Genomic DNA, 22,016 nt, shown 5'->3' on the forward strand with positions numbered 1-22,016 from the left:
TCACATCGAGACCAGTGGGTCTTTTTTTAATATCGCACGGGCCTTAGATGTTTATCCTTGGATTTGATTTTAGGGAGGCCGCAAATATTTATTTTAAATACTGCGTTGGTTAGGATTTAAACCCAGAACCTTGTGGTTTGATACCATGTGGAATTACACGCTCTAGCCAGTTCAATCAAAAGACCGATCTGATGGAGGAGGGCTAGGCAATTATATTTAACACCTCCCCTGTATTTGAACCCAGGACCTTATGGTCTGATACCATGTGGAATTGCATGCTCTAGCCAGTTCAACCAAAAGACCGATCTGATGAAAGAGGGCTAGGCAATTATATTCAACACCTCCCCTCACGTCTACGCCGGTGGACCTTTTTTAGATCTCGCACGGGCCTTAAACGTGTATCCTTGGATTTTTTAGGGAGCCGCACATATTTATTTAAATACTGCGTTGGCAAGGATTTGAACCCAGTACCTTGTGGTATGATACCATGTGGAATTACATGTTTTAGCCAGTTCATCCAAAAGTCTGAATTGAGAGAGAGGGTCGGTCATTACGCTCTAACAATACCTCGTCTATTTGGTGCATTTATTTAATTTGAACCTGCTAAATTTATGATTTTAGGGGATTTGTTAGAGAATCTCTGATACACCGATTTTCGATAATAGCATAAGTCAAATCGAGCGACTACTTGATTGGCAATACATCTAGGGTTAGTTTGCTTGCTCGCACCTTTTTTCCTGCATCTAGGCAGACCTTCCACCTAGATCCATGATTTACTTGGCCAATTCCAAATTCATGTTGTGCATCTAGTTTGGTTGTCAACAATTCATTTTCAACTCATTTGCGCACCATTTTTGTCATCAACAAAGTTGGATTTCGGGTGTCCGGATGGAAATTCAACATGTTTGGTTGCATGCGCTATAGTGTTGTGGTAAACAAACATGCATCATATAAAACTACGCTCATACTATAAGGAACTAACATGCATCATATGAAGGTAGCATCTAAAACTAATATGCACTAGTAAATTAACGATGTTTAGCCCTACTATGTGTCAAAAAAAAAACAATGTTTAGCCCTATCTACTATCAAATTGCATTCGTCAAGATGCTACCTAGCTACTATTAATAGGAGTTCACCAGGGTATTACCGAGGGTACTAGACAGTTTCAGTTATTATACACAAAAATACGGCTAGTTCATAGGACATGGTGGCACATAATTCTCCTCTTATAAGCATGGTCGTTTCTCTAGTGGCCAATATAGTGTTAGCGCACTCCTACAATTTTTCGCTCCCGCCATCAACAAGCCTCCTCTGACACGCACGTTGTGTACAGAAAATTGGCCATGTCACCCACATCCTCGGTTTGGGTCGGCGACAGATCCAGCGCCCCGACGCATTTAGTCCACCCTGGCCTCTTTCTCGGTTTTTCCCAAGTGGCTCATATAAAAATAAAAATAAAAATAATGTTGCAACCAAATTAATTTAAAACATCACACATCCAATAAACAACATAGTTCACAATCAATGTAGTCCACCAAATAAACAACATGGTTCACATGAAAATAAAAAAATGAGATGACTACTGGTTCTGCTAAAGCCCACTAATGCTTAATAAAATATGTTGAATTCGATTGTAAGTGTGGAGACCACAGATCTCATGATGCCCATGGAGAAACTCCTGAAACGTTGATGCCCTAGGCTGTGGCGCAACCAATTCACCCTGAAATTGGCACCCTTGGTCTTGGAGGCTGTCGTTTCCTATTCGACAGTACCCCGAAAGAGGGATCCTCACGAAGGGGGGAAGAAGTAGGGGCCATAGGTTGGAGAGCCATTGGGACGGTGGTACGCGGTCTACCCATCTTCGGAACACGCTGCTCGGAGGCAGGGCCTACTGTTGCTTGTTTGGAATTATCTGGCGCTTCCGCGTTGTTACATTGAGTTGTGGTTATGCCTCTAGCGTCTGACTCATCGTCCGATGATATGTCGATGACGTTCTTGTAGAAAAGCTCGTCGACTTGTTGAGCTCCATCTACATACAACACAACACAATGGTCATATATGTGTCACTAGCCAATATCTATTCCAGTGCAAAGGCCAGACATGTCTAGGTTTGTACCTCAAACTCGACCACACAAATGAATGAACAGGTCTTGGACATCGCTGATGGTGGTCGGTTTTGAGGCAACATGCGGCAAACTGGGACCTGTTAGTGCGCGCAAGGACGCCAGGAGCAGGCTAGGCCTCCAGCTAGGAGCAGCCCAGACTCACGGGTCTGCTAGTGGCGATGGGCGAGACAGATGATGGCCTCGTAGTAGGGTTGTGTGCGAAGGGAGAGATGCGATTTTGGTAGCGAGTGGCTTGTATGCCACTGGCGGTTGGGTCTGGGATGAGAATTGGGGACTCGTGGTGGTGTGATTGCTCTCGTCTGCTTGGCTATACATGCGGACCGAAACGGAGTCTCAGTCTATTTGCACCGGACCGCTCTCGAGATACCACGAAGAATGATGGCATGGCTAGCTAGTAGAAAAGGATGACCGGTCTGTGATTGCTTCGGCGGGGATTTTTTTTCTTCTTCTTCTTTAGTTTTTTCGGCTGTGTGCATCCTTAATATCTAAACTTGCTTCAGATGTTGTGTTGTTGCAGAAGATAGGTGTAATTGGTATCATCTTAGTATTGATATATTCCTTTTATAAAAAATAGAAAATGATAGAAAGATGCTACACCTACTAGCTAGTACTCCCTCCGTATAGTAATATAAGATGTTGTAGCTACTTTTAAAGTTGACTAGATACATATTAAAAAGGAGTGAATCTACATAGTAAAATAGACTAGATACACACAAAAGTGAGTGAATTTTCGGAAGACAAAAACGTCTTATAAAAGAAAACGGAGGAAGTATATTATACGGTGGAAATTTTCAGTGCAAATCCAGGAGCCATGCATGGGCACGACAGAGCCAAACTAGGCAGTATATACCCGTAGGTAGAAGCACAGACATGCAGCAACGGACAGAACCAGCCCAAGCCGCAGCTGACAGCAGGACCCACGCAACATGTCAGCGCCATCGTCCTACACATCTTTCCTGTGTGAGAGAGCACACAGCGTGGTGCCACTGCCTGCAGCAACCAAAGGCAGGCAGGCAAATCTCCGAGCATGTACAGATAGCGTGTCCGTGTATGCGTACAGCATGCAGGACAGATGTATGGCGGTATGGGTGACCCATGCCACTGCGGCTGTCCGTATTTCTACGTCTCGTCAGGCATAACCAGCTCATCCGTGTTCCTGCCTGTTTTTCCAGATTTTTCTGATAAGGAGGTTGAAATCTGGCCCCTCGTTAAAATGATGCACACAATTTTATTAAGTTATTAAAAAATGTTTACAGGATAATACATTGATCAGCCGAAATGTCCATCGTCGCGCATCCGACGGCGAGACACGCCACACCACCGAGATCCACCACCATCGATGATGTAGATGACATGCCGCCGAGATCCACCGGCGTCGATTTTGTAATTGCCACGCACGACCTCCTCACCTCTCCGACCAACATCTGCTTCAAAATGAGGTCTTCAAGAGGAAGAACAACACCGAAAGCACTAGCATCATTCGACCCGAAAGTCCCGGATATGAGGCTACGAAGATGCAACGTTGATGCCTTCGACAAGACAACTACGTTAGAGATGGCGCCATCGCCAAGCCGACTCGGTTTTCACTGGAATCGTCGCCTTCCCGAATCCACCGCTAGCTGGTGCTAGCTCGCTGATCGCCCTACAGGGCTACGCCGCCTATATCCTCCGCCGAGCCATGTAGAGAAAAAATCATGTCGCATGCCATATCCATGATGACTCGCAGCTCACCGCCCGAGGATCCCCGTAGCGGGCTCTACTGAGATCAGCCACCACAGCCTCACCAATGTGGCTCGATATGCGTGCCGCCAACACCCGTTACCATCAGCCTCCAATGTACTCCGTACAAATAGATACATCTAAATCTAAATTTTAATAAAATTAAGACAGTTTTAGTGGAACGGAGAGAGTATGCCCGATCCAAAACCCCGCCAGAGGGATTTCGCCTCCGGGCTTAGCCCGTTTCCCCAACTTTCTTCCTCGCGATCTTGATCCATATTTTCGATTGCTTAGCTTACGTTGACAGCGAGTCCTCTTATCCTAGTAGCCGTTGCACAACATCTGTTAACCTGGCCGATCACATAATTAAACACGTCCCAAGTCACGATGATAACCAGCGTTCACAAGAAAGTCGTGATGATAATTGGCGGGATAGTTTTGTTAGACGGTCCATTAAACGCCTTTTCTTCAAGGGTACAAATGGCTGCACGCTCACCACTCCTGTAGGTTGTAGCCCCCATTATTTGGTGCTACATAACATCGACAGGAAATCTCGACAGAAGCCTTGTGCGTCCCCATCGTGTTTGCACGAGTGGAGTACCATGGGTCGCATTAAGAGCACACGGTTTTGCGTCGATATCGAACGCTGATGGATCGTTCTTGTAATTACTTGGCGCGCGCCATATATTCGTAGGACATTATTAGTGTACGCTCTGTCACGCGTTCGTTCGTGGTCATCAACAACGACGTCGGAATCCCTGTCTCTATATCCGGCCGTGCCAACTCAAAAACAATCAGCCCTGGACTCGTAAGAGCATCCCCACTCGTTGGCGCTCTCCACGCCCAAATCCGGCGAAATTTTCGTCCGGATTGGAGAAAGATTTGGCGTGGGGAGGAGTAGTTTCCCAGTCGTGTGCTCCCCAAGCGGCGTTTCTCGGGGAAAAAGAGGATGGCTCGGGGAATCCGGACGAAAGAGGAGACACGTGGGCGTGGGCGGTTGGTTTAGCTTCATCCGGAGTCCCCGGGAGACCCCCGGGAAACCGAGGATGGCATGGGGAGTCCGGACGAAAATAGGCTCAAATCCGGACCAAAACGAGGAACCGGGGGCCTGACTGGGCCGTTTTTCGCCGTCCGGATGAAAAAAAGTGGCCGTGGGGGGCTCTGTGGGGAGACGAGTGGAGATGCTCTAACATGGACATCTTTGGTTCTCTCTGCGCTCTCTAAATTACATCCCTCTGTTCCATAATATAAACTGTTTTAGCAAACTAAACTAGTAGTATACTAAAACGGCATATATTAATACCTCATCTGTTTTACAATAAGTATCACATATTTATTTAGATTTACATGTATCTAGAGTCTATTCAAATGATGGAGCTTCAAAATAATTGCTGGGCAGGTCAGCATACAGTGATGCAGTTATTTTTTCAGAAATAGAACATTTTCAATTTCAAGCGTCCAACAAGAAAAACGAATGATGGGACGAATCCTAGGCAGGCCATGGCATAGGTCAGCCCCAACGAAGCTTCGCCAGTGATCTAGACGTGTTTTTAGTGTGTATCTAGTTTGCTAAAACAGTTTATATTATGGAGCGGAGGTAGTAGTACTCCCTCAAGTTTGAAAATAAGTAGCGCATATTTGTTTAGATTTGTATGTATATATACCGTTTTAGTGTGTATATACAAACAAATAAATCTAGACGTATCCATAACATTTATTTTGAAACAGATGTGTTTACACACAATAGTGTCACATATTTCTCAAGATTTGTATGTATTTGTAAGGGTTTTAGTGTGTAGATACATACGGATGAATCTACTCCCTGCATTCCGGTTTATAGGACCTACATGCATCCCTATATCCTCAATTTGCTCAACATAATGTAAATTATACAACACAAAACTATATCATTACAAGTAGAACATCTAGACTTTATAATAATATATGTTTTGTAATATATATCTTGTATTTTTTTGGGTCAAATTTACAACCTAGAGATAGACGCGTGACCTATAAATCGGAACGGAGATAGTACATAAATCTACGACGTTTATTTTGAAATATAGATACATACGTATGAATCGGAGTAGACAAATCGGCTGCACTTATTTTGGAACGGAAGGTACTACGGAGTACTTCTAATTCTACTAAAATAAGTGTCACAATTTTACCTACTGTAGATATATCCAATCTAGACACATATTACTTGTAGATATATCTATATTTAAATAAAGCTGTGGCTCTTATTTTGAAACGGGCGGAGCAGTAGGTAGCATATCCGCTTTTTTATCTATTTCTCTATTGGGCTCTGATTTATGAAGTGCTTAGCCTCGGCGGGGTCCTCTTTCTCGATCGTGCTGATCGTTTTTTGTTGCTAAATCAGTCAAGCTAACGAATTTTATACGTTGGCGCACAAGTACCACCGCGCCACTTCCGGTTGCTGCTCTCGTTGTCACAGGCCTCTCTCTCAGACTCTCACTACATGGAGTAGGATATATCTAGCGAAATTTGGTGAAAAGAATCGAAGGATCCTCCTTTCTTTCTTCTCCCCGCTTTACTTTCCTGATCCGCCAAATACCCTCCTACCCATCAAAGTTTGACGAACGCAAATGGATCTCTGCCTATAGCTTAGTTGTTGTGGATAGAGGTAGACACACCCTAGCTAGCAGCATTCCGCGATCTCCGAATCTTCTTTCCCTTTTCTTGAGATTCGAGCGAGTAGTACTTGGGATGGCCATCACGAACCAATGTCAAGTGAACATTCTCCTACATAGCACAACCTACATCCAGAGGTTAAGGAATATGCAAGGGCTAGTGGTGCTGCTTCTGTATGTGCATATTCACATGTAGCATAGAAAAGTAATTCGTGTTTACACGCCGTCGGCGCCGGTGCAGCAGGCCATACCTGGTTACCCGCGCGAGCAGCATCTGCCTGCCAAGGGCTTCGAGAAAGATAGTGGCAAAGCTGTATGAGCATCTGTAGCATATATTTGCGGTTAGATTAAAAAAAAATCTGTCCTAAATAGATCCGCATAACGGTTCGACCTGCAATTTTTTTTGCAACAAACTTTTAAAGAATCCTCTTGTACTTTATACATACGGGATTTTGGCCAATATGTAAGGTAAATGTAAAGATTTGGCCTACCAAAACATTGGTCAACACTCGCTGAAGCGGTACTACTCCGACGAAATTTTGTCGTACCGCGCGTCGTCTAGCCAAATTTATGGTGTACTCCAACGGAACCGACCTATTCTGGCCTATTCCGGCGATGAACATGGATGATTTTGACCTATTCTGGCCAATTCCGGCGATGTCCATGTGAGATGAAACTAAGCGGAAGACGATGGAATATTCCATGAATATTTCTTTTTACAGTTCGAGGAGGCAGGGTCTGTTCTACCACGACATTTTTCACATAGAAAAAACTTGATGCAGTTATCCGCAAAAGTTGTTTGTAGTATTTTCTGCAGATAATCTAAGGACATCTCCAATGCTGTCCGTAAAGCGACATTATCTATCTGAAGTTGTTTGTGGGGTGAAAAGTAAGGCCCAATGGTGACTCGCAAATGGACAGCGCCCTGCATGGAGGTTTGTTTCGGTACATTCCTATCTTAAACTTGGGATGGATTCGCGGTCCGGCGGAAACGACGCAGATGGGTCGCGTGTCCCTCCAGGACCCGCAAGTCAGCGGTGCTAGGAAATTGCATTCGTTTTATTGATAGGCATTACATGCTAAGAACAATTCACCTAAATTTAAATTCATGAGTCTATTGTTGCCAACACCTATGTAGCTAGTTTGGCAGTTGCTACATTGATGCTCGCTACCCGGCACACCACCGTTGGTGCATTGGCCCTCGACGACACATGAGGCCCATTGGAGCTTCCTTGGCCTTGGTCAACAGTGTCCCTTGCATGCCAGGTGTGTCGCTCTTCCGTCATGAACAAGTGGTCACGTTCCTCCATGGCCGCAGTTTGGTGGGACATGTGGACGATGCTTTTGTCGAAGGCCGCCTTGGTTGCCTCCAAAGTGCTCTGGCACGCGTTCTAGAAGGACTCGAGTAGGACGGCCTGCTTCGCGCTCGTCGGTACCCAAATTTTGTCATTTTCTTCTATGTTGTCATCCGAGTCCTTTGTTCCCTCTGCGCCATTTGCCGTCGTGCTCGGAGGGTACTGCCCAGCCACGGTCTAGTTAATCTTGGGCAAATTGGTGGGATGGTGGCTAATCTGCGTTGTGGCTGTGTTGCCAGGTGGCGAGACCCGGTGGCTAAGTTTATAGCCACACGGTGGACTGGGTGGGTAAAGGGGGAGGGGGTGGGGTGGGGGCATACGGGAGAACACAACGGGAAGATGCAAAGCAGGCAGTTAGCGCTGTTGGCCGCCATTGATCGACTGTTAATAGCAGTATGACGCCCGTAAATGGACATGTATCTCTCCTGGTTCTCGGGCCATCACAAGTTGAAGCAAGATGAACAGTTTGGTGTAAAAAATACGGGTCGTTCCGAGATGGTCTAAAGCTAGTCATAGTGAAGAGTAACATGCACATATTACTAATCTATGTTACTACCTTTCATAGTGGGAGTAACAAATATGTGATATGATGTAACTTATATTTACTATATTGTAGACTCATCTTCTTGAAGTGTGTGATGTTATGATAACATAGCTAGTTACCATCTCAATTTATCTTTTTATTTATTATTATGCAATGTCACCAAAATCTATTGGTTGTGTAATGCTATGCTATGAGTATTCTAATATATTTTCTTAATTAACCTAGCTCTTTCGCTGGGCAGGCTCCGTGACCTGGCGGGTCGCAGGTTGTAGTGTACCTACGGAACCGGGCTCGTGACTACACGCGTTTCACACAAGCCTAGTGGCCGATCAGCCAGTCTGTTGTATGGGTCACCGTATCTTTTGCTTGGCAGACAGGCTCAACACGTCGGGCATTCGTCTATGTACTGTACGGGCGACCTCATCGCAAGAGATGGCGCAGACATGCCGGGCATCCATGTCCCTGCATGCCGTGCTGGATGTGCCACTTACAACTGGACGTCGTTGCTATCCGTTACCAGATGACATTGTACAAGATGGAACCAACGAAGAAGCTAAGTACGTACAGCCGTACAGCAGTACCTATATATATACGGATGCATCTCCGCCAAGCGACCGAGTTACTTTTTACTCCCTGGCCGGTCAAATTAAGACGCACGGAACGCCGCCAACGCCGTGCGATGCCCTCCTCGCGCACCGTGCCCGCCCGGCCGCCCGACCGACCGCGTCGCCGTTCCTCGCCGCACGATAGAGGATAGACTATACACACACCACCACCACTTCGGTGCACGTACGTACGTCGGCCACCCGAAAATGATCGCCTCTTTCTCGAGGGCCGCGCTCCTGCGGGTGGCCAACGCATGATCACGGTGAGCTAGCGAGCTTTTTTTTTTTTTTTTTTTTTTTTTTTGCGAAACACAGTACAATCAAAGACGCTCATATATACGCGTATACACTCACCCCTATGAACGCACACACGCACACCCTACCCCTATGGGCACCTCCAAGAGACTGCGTTGAAGAACTGATCCGGCAGGTCTTGAGATTGACGAAGTCACCACAGGCGCCTCGCTGTCGACGGGAACGTCGTCTCCCACTGAAGAATATTCCGCCTTTATGAGACACCAAAGTGTCAAATCTGGGATTTGAACTCTGGTGGGCTGGGGGTGCCACTGCCCTCCTAACCATCCAACCACAGGTTGGTTCTCAGGTGAGCTAGCGAGCTAAAGGAGCCGCTCGAACCCAGAACCAGGGACCAAGCACACACGCGAATACTATATTTATCTGCATATATATAAATATCGCCACGCCGTTATACAAATCGAGCTGGTGGTACCGGTAGTGGTACAACAACATTTGCAACAGCACCGGCATCAGGATGTACACCTCTCTATGTGTGTTCTAGTGAAGCTTCCACTCGCTCCGGGACTGGGAGAAACCCCACGCGGTGTACCTAGATAGGGGGTGGACATCTTGGACCATGCTAGACACCACATATTATTCCAGATGCATTCTGCCTCCAACTCCCACGGTGGTTAAATTGGATCGGTTGCACCCCGGAAAAAAAAGGACCGTTAAGATCTTTCACTTGCTTCCTATTTCTGCTACAGAGTAAGCTTCACCATTGCTCCTTCATTTTCTTGATATCTCTTCCTTTCATCATTGCTTGTTATTTCTTCCTTATTATCTGGGTGTGTCTATTTCTCAGTCAACAAATACTGTCGGAAGCGCAAACAGATCGAATACGGTGAGGACATGGGACGGAAAGTGGATAGCTTTGTCAGAACCAAGAGACCGCTTGAATCATGAAGAAAAAATATCAAACAACACAGGACAACAACAAACCCGATTCCTAACTAATCCTAACGCGACAACTCAATATACAGGGGAATAGGGAAATGGTCGAACCGTGGAAACTTCCTCAAACTAATGAAGGGGGCCGCCCGTTTCGGGATGGGCCCCTTGGACGGATTGGTTTGACAAGGTCACATATTAGGATTGCTCGACTGGGTCATGCATGCACTTCAAACCCTAAAATGAAAATTCTGTATTAGGTGGAAACATAATTTCTATTTCCACGCCCGTTCCACCGGAAAAAGATGTCCCGTTTTGTTTCCGCCAAAAGATTTCGGTTTCGCAAACTTCCTTTTCCGTTTTCATATTTTTGTTCTGTTTCGTGTTTCCGTGGAAACGCCAGAAATTTCCACTTATATACATGTACATGTATGAATATTTTCCCGATAAAACTTACAAGTATGATTTTTTTGCTCCCTCCATAATGGGCTAATATTGGATTCAGATGTGTCCCTGTTCCGAAAATTCCCCCTGGGTTAGTCCTTATGTTCTTCAGTTGCCATTTGCCGACCTCACATAAGCAATAATAATGTTTACACATAGATAATCTTGTAGAACAGAAGGATGAAAACGAGGGTGACATTGCAAGTATGGGCAACTTGTTTGTGGCATGCTGCAAACAAGATTGATAGGCGTAGGCCCAACAAATAAACGAAAGCTATGTTGCGCCACAGACCCACAGTGCATATATGTACACACTAAGCAGAGGGAAGCTGGGGGCAGAGCGGCGCAAATCGGTCCATGCTTTATATTAACTTCACCTAATCTAATGATTAAAAGTGCAAAAGGTATAAGATCGATACCCTATTAGCCTTAGCTGCCCAATTATTTCTGGTTGCTTTCGTAGACTTCCACTTAATACAAACACTGCTAGATAACAATACTCACGTCACCGATGTACTTGCCAAAATGAAATCTTTGTTAAGAATTCAGAACTGATGTGTCGTACGTGTTTCCCATATTGATGATTTGGTAAGTACCCCGTCTCATGAATAGTAACTTCCTTAAAAAACATAATAAATTGTAAAGCAGGCGTGATGTAATAATCCACTTCTAGTAATCTGACATTATCTTAGCTAAATAGCCAATGCGAGCTTAGGTTCTATCGTGTGCTCTACATTTAAACACAGGAATATCCAAAGTGACCTATTCGACCATGCATACACTCAACAATGTCCCTAAGCTTGGAAAATATTCCCTTTGGGAACCTCAGCTATAAGTGAGTTTAATTTTGGTTGACTTTTCTCAATGCTGGGCAGATTTGATATTTGAACCTACTCAAAGCGGCACGATCAATGACGAGGTCATGTCTTCTCATACATAGCAGCCTAGTCATTTTTTTCTCAAAAGTGGACAAAAACTAAAAAGACGATCACAAATTAAAAGTTAAAAAAGTCATTAGAAGACAAGAACTCCTAGAAAAAGTAACACAAACTTACACTTATTAAAAAAATAAGAGTGTTGTTTAAAATCATGAATGTTCATAAAATGCTTGTGGTTTTTACATTCAAAAATTCTTCCAGAGTATTATTTGTCTGAACTTTAAACTGTAGTTAAGAAATTGAAAATAAGATTTAATCACCAATTTCTGCATCCATGGATGCACATAACCATAACAATATTATTAAAGTCGATGGAAAACAACAAGAAAAAATCATCAATAAATAGAGTACTTGAATAGAAAACACTAGAAGAACCATGGCAAGATATGAAATAAACCATACGACTAAGTCACATTCACCTGCAGCAACACTTTCAAGAAGTGAGAACACTCTAATGATGATGTCAGCACATCCATCTTTAGATGACTAGGGCAAGGATCTTTGTCCTCGATACTGGTTCCGACTAATCCATGGCAGAACATCAGACAACGCCATCAACAATGCAACAACATAAGGTTTTTCAATGTTCGGTCGGACTAGTAAAAGCAAAATTTCTTCACCCTAGATATATATATATATATATATATATATATATATATATATATATATATATATATATATATATATATATATATATATATATATGAAGTTGTGTTCTAGTCACCATCGCGGTGGAGGATCTTCCAAGAGTTGCGCCAGTCTATACTCTACATGAAACAACCATAATTTGCGTTCATTGGAGATAATAGCAAATAGACAGCCAAATGAGCTCCTTGGAAATGGGTAACACATCAGCCGGGATCCCCTTATCCATATGGAGTAGTCATGCCGGAGAGAGCCACTCAGCCAAGCTCTTCCCATGCAGGAAAGATGTTTGCCAGCCGAACCGGAGAGGAAGACACTGACATTATATGTGGATAAAAGGAGACGTCTCCCAAGTGTAACCACCGCCGACTCACGATGACGCCTCGGCTCCAACGAAGTGTAAGCCTGCCAAGGCCAAGCGACACACTATCATCACCAGTCACAGTTATGGCTATCAAAACCTTCACATGGCACGCTCGCACGCATCGTCGGTTGCCTCTGCCACGACCCTCCGACGAAGGTTATCCCCTCAGATGATTTCATTAGGGCGTGTTGACGTGTGGTATCCTCCCAAGAGCGGCCATGGGTACCACACCCGACCAGCTAGGAAAACCGCGCAACTACTATAAACCACGCATGCTTTGACAGGTGATGACCGTGTGCAGCGGCGACGAGAAAATCACGGAGCAAAGGATGAGTTTTGTGGAGGCTGGATTGCCAAACTTAGTCCAGCGGGGTCCCATTTATAGAGGGCACGGTGCTCCTGAAATTTCCGATTTTAAATAAATGTTTTTTTAACTCTGAATTATAAATCTATTTGGAAGATGAAGATACCACTCAAAACTAAAGTTTTTGCTTGTTACCTTCGTCTGGGTGTTATTCTTACTAAAGATAATCTTGCAAAGCGGAATTGGCATGGTTGTACGAAGTGTGTTTTCTGTCACGAAGAGGAGACAATAAAACACTTGTTCTTTCAATGCCAGTTCGCTAGATCTATATGGTCAATCATTCAGATAGGATCTACCTTATATCCTCCAAAAAGCGTTGCAAATATATTTGGTAATTGGCTAAACGAAGCGGATGCTAGGTTTAAAGTTCTTATCCGAGTGGGAGCGATTGCAGCTATATGGTCGCTTTGGCAATGTAGAAATGGCAAGGTTTTTGATAATAGAAACTCTCCCCTTATGTAGGTCATATACCGTTGTACGGCGTTGCTCCGTTCATGGTCATCGCTTCAGCGTTTGGAGGACCGCGATCTATTTATGGAGGTGTCTACACGATTGAAGAAAACGGCGAAAGATTTTATTACCCAACATGGGTGGCTGCATATTCAAAGGATTTTGCCTCCTACAGTCTAGTGATTTGCTATTCTCAGACAAAGTACTCGTGTAATTTCCTTTTTTTTCCTTGGCTGTGTTTTTGTGAACCTATCAACGGCTGTGTGCATCTTTGTTATGCGGAGACCGGGTGTATTGCTTGAACATGAGTAATAATAAAGCGTCCTTTATCGAAAAAAAATTGTTTTTTTAACTCTATTCTACATATCTGCTCTACTCTTTTGGATTTTCTGGACGTCATCTCTCTTAAAATCATTTTACTTAATGTACCTGATTTATGTACAGTGTACAACGGGCGTAAAACACCTCACCTCAAAGTGAGGGGCGCGTCTAGTTTATATGGGTTAATACACCAAGTTAATGGAAAAAAAAAACAGAAATGTCTAAAATTTTAATCATCTGTGCAAGCTGGCTGATTAAGCTTGAAAGACCATGGTATGCTACGAGCAATCTCAACCAGGGAACTACCTCAGGAGACAACACTTCGATCTGAAATGAAAAAACACACGTGGGCGACACTCCATCGCTCGCTTGAAATGACCGAAGAACATGAGCACTGCTAAGTACGCCGACTCCTAGCATGAGGTCCAGCGCGCACGTCAGATCAAGCACGATGAATGTTACTTCATGTCGAGACCATCATCACTTGCGCCTGCCTGGAATTCTCCGTGTCGACAGACAAATAACCGATAGGCCATATCGTTCTGCGTCCAACGTAGTACTCCATTCGTGTCCATGGACGTTTCCATATGGTTTTCCTTGTTGATCGTTGCTCTGATCTGCCCACACAACCTTGTGTCAACCACCTGCAGAAGTATTTTCGGTGAGCGCATGATGGTTTCCATCCTAAAAACTACTGTACACCACAACAAGTCCAGGCAATGATCTATAGAGTATAGATCCGTCGTCATCATTGGGATGTGCCAGAATCTCAGCCCTTGGATTTTGGTGGAAGGAGACATCAGATCCATCCATCCGATGATCGATTGATGGCACTGATCTGACCTTCAAGTGGAACCCGGCACCATGATGTGCATGCATAGTGGGATTGGGGATCGATGCGGATGTCTTAGGTCACGATTGTTTATCGCTTGAATTTGCGATAAAAGTGGACGGGTCGTCGACTGGCTACTCGAAGTCTATGTTGGATCGAGTTGTCAGATTTACCACTTGTGAACAAGAACGATCGATGATTCCCCAGGCAGCATTTCTTGATGTGCATTTTGAAGTGTCTAGTTCTTTTCAGTTTCCTTTCTTTCTTGTCCGTGCTGCTACTTGCGGTTAAAGTTGCGTGTACGGGGAGATGGAAATGTCTGTGTTCTTTTGCGTGGGAATATCAGTGTAACTGTCTCGTATGGAAATATCCCTTGTATCACTGTATGGTTTACTCCAAATCTGTACTATGTTTCGTAAAGAGTCGTAAAAGAAGAGTACCGTGTCACTTTCGCCATAGGCATCTCTAACATGTTTGTGGACGGTGAACAGATCACTACGAATCTCAACTTATGCCCAACCTATCTAGCCGAAAACAATATTAGAGTTAATCAGGACCATTTGTGTGCATGCATGCGGTTTGTTTATTCCGCTTTGATGTGTTCGACAAAGTCACTGTATTCCGTACTACCCCTAGAAACATTTTCTTGGACATTTTATGTTGAGTTGTGTGTGTCGTACTTTCCATCCACAAATAAGAAATAAGTGCACGTTTACAATTCTGCTAAATCAAACATTACAAGAAGAAAAACAATTCATGTTCTTAGAGCACTTACTAGAGAGAACCCCACGCCACCCACCAGCCTGGTAGTACGCCTCCAAAGCCAATGGTGGCACCCAAGGGAGCGGTTCAATGTAGTTGGTGGCAGCCCCGAGGTACTGCGATCAGTCGCGGTGGTTGGGGCATGGCGTGGGGAAGAAATATCCGCGACATTCTTCCTTCATCTACTCGTCCTCCTCCTCCTTCACCGCCCTACCTTAATTTTAGGGTTTGCATTTAGATCAACGAAAAAAATAGCGCGCTATTTCGGCGTTATAGCGGCGCTATAGCGTATTTGGAGAGCGAACGCTACGCTATGCATATTTGGCTCGCTATGGCGCTAATCACGCTATTAGCGGCGCTATGCGCGTTATTTTTCGTAGCGTTATAGCGACGCTATTTTTATAGCGTTGTAGTGGTGCTATTTTCTACAAGAAAATGGAGCAGCCGACTAGCTATGTTGGATCTTTTGATCCACGAGCTTCCAAAATCCTCATTCTAAATGTAGTCATTCAACCCGTTGAAAACCACAAAAGCACATCAACAATTTCCACTCATCCTCATACGACGCATACATGTTGAAGAAGAAGAATCAACATCACAACGAGTAAGATCTACTGATGCAATCTGCCTAAGAAGAAAAAGTTGGTTCTAATTTTTCATTATGATGAGCTGCAATATGCTGTTCTTCTTCTGAATAAGATGATGAATAAATGCATTATTCTTCTAGTTCATCTCATTTTGATTAATTACTACTGCTGCTATGTAGTTGGCTCTTTAATTGTTTGCATGTTGGCAGGTTAATTAGTTATCTACTTGTCCACTTATCTACTTGTTGGACTGATAAATCTTTATCTTTCAGTGTGACCAGGACTTTGTAATTTAATTTGTTGATCATTGTGATGTGGATAATTTTTGAGCTGCTGAAATCCTTAGTATATATACTATATTTGTTATTTTTAATTTTTTTGTCAAACGCTATTTTGTAAAATAGCGCGCTATTAGCACGTTATAATCTTCATAGCGTATTTTGGAATGCCACGCTATTTTGTTTAGCGCGCTATTTTTTTCCTTGATTTAGATGCACATGTTTTTTCTAAACAATTTGAGCAGTCGTACATCAAAAAAGGGACTTCGTATGAAAAGTTATGCTTGTTTTAGTGAACATTACGCAAAACCGATTTTGAACAGAAAACATGAACTACGTATAAAAAGAATATAGATTTATTTTCTAGGTTTAATGTGGATATGATTGCTTGACATGTAGAGATTTATCATGAATCCTACTATATACAAGATAAGATTGAGCTATTTGTTATTCATACAAGGAGAATTGGCGGGTTTAAAGATTTATTGATATTTAAAAGGCACAGCATGTTTCCTCCGATGATATTATCCACTCATTGAATTGGTTTTGACTTTTCCGATGGTGACGATACAAATTGAAATGTATTTTTCGGCGATAAAGATCATCAAGACCGGGTGGCGCATCAAACGAGGGATGCTCATCAGTCTTGATCGATAGAATTTTTTTTAAAGGTAAAGTTTTGCCATTGAGATGAAAATTTGGTATGTTTGTAGGTTCTACTTATAATCAAAAAAAAATTCATTGTTCTAAATGACGTGTTAGAATCATTTATAGCATTAATGTCTCTTGAATTTTTTTTTGTTTGCATCATTTTCCAAGAGTTCACTGCCCTACATCAGATTATTTTCGTCCTTTGCCACTGTTCACGACCACTTGCGGCGGCGTCTGGGGTGTGAGTGGCTGCCGTGCGCCTCCTATGCCTCTAGTCCACATCGTCGAGGGGTTCGAGGTGCACCTCGATGCCCGTCGCTCCTTGTGCTCGGCCTCGAAGCACCGAGCCCACAACGGCTAGTCCACGGCGTATGCCGGGTCTCGCCTCAGATCGGGCGGCAGCTTAGCGCGTCACTGCAGGATCTCCTGGCGACGAGCATGCCTGCATGCGGGAATGTCAGGCACCGGCACCGATGCCTGATTTAGGTGCCACCCATGTGGCAGGTACACATCAGTCCAGGGCAGAGGTGCGCCGCCCCCGCAAAACTGGCGGGTGGTCTCGATCTCCACGTACACGTGCTGCTCCGAGCATGGCACGGGAGGCGGACGAGGTGGCCTTTGCGTGGGCGCGCGGAATAAGCTGCGTCCGCCACAACTAACGTCGGAGCCAGACCGACTGGCCTCTTGGTCGTTGCGGCTAGGACGGAACAAGCTACCGCCCTTCGCCATGGCCTCGAGGTAGGTGGGATCTAGGGTTTCAGTCAGTGGTAAGGTTCAAGAGTGAGAGTGGGATCCCTTGAGGACGACAGGTCTTCATTTTAGAAGACCGCGTACGCACGGGTGGACCGCGTGGACCTGCTTCTCCTCGCCTCCCTAGTCGCTGATGGGCGGCTGAGTACTCTAACAAGGACATGCGAGTACGGGTGCACTATCCGCCGGCACCGCTAATCTAGCCCAAATTTAGCCAGAAATGTGGGCCAACCGACAGAAACTGGAGCGGCGTCTGGTTTGCGGTAAGAGCAAGTACAATAAGATCTAGTCAGCTAGCTACAAGATATAAAATAATATATTCATGCTTAGTTGGAGGGGAGAGTATAGGAGAGAAGGAAAGTTAGGTGCTAGCTCTAGCACGTGCTCCTAGTCACTTTGAGAGATTGAAATGTGGAACATATTTTCATAAAGTAGTACACTTTTAAGTTAACCATTGTATATGTTGGCTATAGGTTGACAATAGATTACATGGCAAACCACTACAGTTGTTGGCTACACTATTGTGTTGGTTCGAGATGGCATAAACAAACGAAACCACACATAGCTTAATCATGATCCCTTCGTTTTGACGGTCGTGGAGTCAAAACATATGCTACTGTGTCTGCCAGCCTGAGAAGGAATTGTTGTTTGTTCCATTGCCCAAGGTCAAACCACACACCGAGGATTGCAGAGCAGCACCACTCCTCTGGCCTCTCTCGAGTCGTTTTCTAGTCAGTCGTACAGACACGGATCGAGTGCATGCATGCCGACGGGCCCGTGGGCAGAGATTTGAGGCCTTGCTGCCGGTATCAGGCAGAGCGGCACGGCTCGTGATGACGACAGGAGGGAGGTAGGGGGCTCGATCGCAGAGCCAAAAGCTACCGCAACTTTTAGGTTGGTCAAAGTGGGGGAGTACCATGTTAGTAGTAGGTAACTATGTGGTGTCATGCATTGTATCATTTATTATGTTATAGACTCATCTTGCCTTGAGGTGTGTGATGTTATGATAACATAGCTAGTTACCACCTCACTCTCTTTCTTCATTTATTAGCATGGCATGTCACCTAAATGTCTTGAGATGTGTGATGTTACTAGCTATGTTACTCCCACTATGAGCAGTCTTATCTGTGTACTGAGCATCTCCACTCATTCAAAGGCCCTCTATAGAACTTTAGGGAGTGCGGGCGTCAAAAACCGTGCTTAGCCGTGGCTTCCAAAATAGTATTTCAGTCGGTGCGGCTCAACTATCCATCAGGCACCTCAGACCAGATTCAGTATAAAGGGAGGCTAGCGGGGCCACCGACGCGTCGCGTGTTGGCGGGAACGACGCGGGAAGAAGGCGCGGTAAACGCCTCCTGGATGTGGACCCGTCCCGTCAATGTCGGCGGAGTCGTCTTCCTCCTCGCCTTCCACGCCCATCAAAGGTTGCTCGCTTTCAGTGACTGCTCGCCTTCAGCGTCGGCGTTAATGCTGCTCGTCTTCAGCGGCGGCGTTAATGCTCGACAAACGCCCCCTCGGTGCAATATAAACCCCCCACACCGCTCCCTCACCGCACATTCCAGCCAGGGCCCTCCAAAACTTCTCCAGCACTGGCACCCTCGCCATCTCCTCTAAAACTTCTCCAGCACCGACGCCCTCGCCATGGACCGCCATGAACAAGAAAGCACCCCCACCAACGGCTTCGGCCACCTTTGGTTTCCAGTCGCCGAGGCGCGCGCCCTCTGGAATGCGAGCTACCCCTTCCCGCCGGATATCCGTTGTCCGGGGGATGGGCGCTCAGCCGTGGCGGCCTGCCGGTCCCGCCGGTGCCAGCAGGGTCGGCGCGCGCCGTCGCCATCTACGACCATTTTTAGGCCAGTTGATGCCGGAGGAGTGATACGTCTCCAACGTATCTATAATTTCTTATGTTCCATGCTAGTTTTATGACAATATCTACATGTTTTATTCACACTTTATAATGTTTTTATGCATTTTGTGGGGCTAACCTATTAACAAGATGCCACAGTGCCAATTCTTGTTTTCTGTTGTTTTTGATTTCAGAAAAGTTGTTTTACAAATATTCTCGGAATTGGACGAAACAAAAGCCCACGGTCCTATTTTCCACGGAGTGTTCTTGAAGACCGAAGAGGAGTCGAGGAAGGCCAGCAGGGGGCCCTCCCCATATGGCGGCGCGGGGGGGCCCACTGCCCATATGGCGGCCCTCCCCATATGGCGGCGCGGGGGGCCAGCAGGGGGCCCTCCCCATATGGAGGCGCGGGGGGCCAGCAGTGAGCCCCCTGGCTCCCCCGACGCTGCCCCTTCGCCTATTTATTCCTTCGTACCCGAAAACCCTAGAACCGAGAGCCAAAATACCAGAACAGTTCCAGAGACGCCGCCGCCGTCAACCCTAACTCGGGGGGGGGGGGGTTCAGAAGATCTCCTCCGGCACTCTGCCGGAGAGGGGGATCATCACCGGAGGGCTCTACATCACCATGCCCGCCTCCGGACTGATGCGTGAGTAGTTCATCCTTGGACTACGGGTCCATAGCAGTAGCTAGATGGTTGTCTTCTCCTATTGTGCCATCATGTTTAGATCTTGTGAGCTGCCTATCATGATCAAGATCATCTATTTGTAATGCTACATGTTCTGTTTGTTGGGATCCGATAAATATGGAATACTATGTCAAGTTGATTATTGATCTATCATATATGTGTTGTTTATGATCTTGCATGCTCTCCGTTGCTAGTAGAGGCTCTGGCCAAGTTGATACTTGTAACTCCAAGAGGGAGTATTTATGCTAGATAGTGGGTTCATGTCTCCATTGAATCTGGAGGAGTGACAGCAACCCCTAAGGTTGTGGATGTGCTGTTGTCAATAGGGATAAAACATCAATGCTTTGTCTAAGGATATTTGTATTGTTTACATTACGCACAGTACTTAATGCAATTGTCAGTTGCTTGCAACTTAATAATGGAAGGGGTGCGGATGCTAACCCGAAGGTGGACTTTTTAGGCATAGATGCATGCTGGATGGCGGTCTATGTTCTTTGTCGTAATGCCCTAAGTAAATCTCATAGTAGTCATCATGATATGTATGTGCATTGTTATGCCCTCTCTATTTGTCAATTGCCCAACTGTAATTTGTTTACCCAACATGTTATTTATCTTATTGGAGAGACACCACTAGTGAACTGTGGACCCCGACATCTGAAATACAACCTACTGCAATCATTGTTCTCTTTTGTTTTCTGCAAGCAAACATCATTTTCCACACCATACGTTTAATCCTTTGTTTTCAGCAAGCCGGTGAGATTGACAACCTCACTGTTAAGTTGGGGCAAAGTAGTTTGATTGTGTTGTGCAGGTTCCACGTTGGCAACGGAATCCCGGGTGTTGCGCCGCACTACACTCCTTCAACAACAACCTTCACGTGATCTTCATCTCCTACTGGTTCGATAACCTTGGTTTCTTACTGAGGGAAAACTCGATGCTGTACTCATCATACCTTCCTCTTGGGGTTCCCAATGGACGTGTGCTTTACCGTCACAAGCAGCTACTTTTCTGGCGCCGTTGCCGGGGAGATCAAGACACGCTGCAAGGGGAGTCTCTCACACCCAATCTCTTTACTTTGTTTATTGTCTTGCTTTATTTTATTTTCTGTCTTATTTACTTTCTTTATATCAAAAACACAAAAAAATTAGTTACTCGCATTTACTTTATTTATCGGTTTACCCTTGTTTATTTCATCATGCTTCTCCCTAAGTTCACTTTGAAAGATATATCGGTAGGGAGTGGGTCTATCATTGGAAGAGATAATATAGAAATTTTTTTCAATCATGTTAGTAAGGTTAAAGATTTTGAAGATAGATCCTTGGTGGAACTTGCTCCTAATTATGAAATTGCTACTGCCTCTTTAGTGCACATGTTGGAAGCTAGATTTGTTAATCTTAATCCTATAATGCAACATATGTTTCTTACACTCCGTGATATGAAAGAAGGAAATATTAAATATAAATTCCCTCTTAAGAAAGGTATGGAACACTTCCCTAGAAAGAGAATGAATATGCCTTTTGATTCTATTATTAGAATAAATTATGATGTTGATGCTTTTTCTCTTGATGTTACTTGATTTTCATTTTCTGCGCCTAGCTGAAAGACGTTAAAGAAAAGCGCTTATGGGAGACAACCCATTATTTTATTTCTGTAATTTTTGTTTTATATTTGAGTCAAGGTGCTTGTTACTACTGTAGCAATACCTTTGTATCTTTATTTTCTTGCATTGTTGTGCCAAGTAAAGTCTTTGATAGAAAGTTGATACTAGATTTGGATTTCTGCGCAGAAACAGATTTTTAGCAGTCACGAATTTGAGCTTTTCTCTCTGTAGAAAAATCTAAAAATTCTGAAAAAATTCATGAGTAATCCTCAGATATGTACGCAACTTTCATTCAACTGGAGCT

Source organism: Lolium perenne, chromosome 4, assembly GCF_019359855.2.
Source record: "Lolium perenne isolate Kyuss_39 chromosome 4, Kyuss_2.0, whole genome shotgun sequence".
NCBI lineage: Eukaryota > Viridiplantae > Streptophyta > Magnoliopsida > Poales > Poaceae > Lolium > Lolium perenne.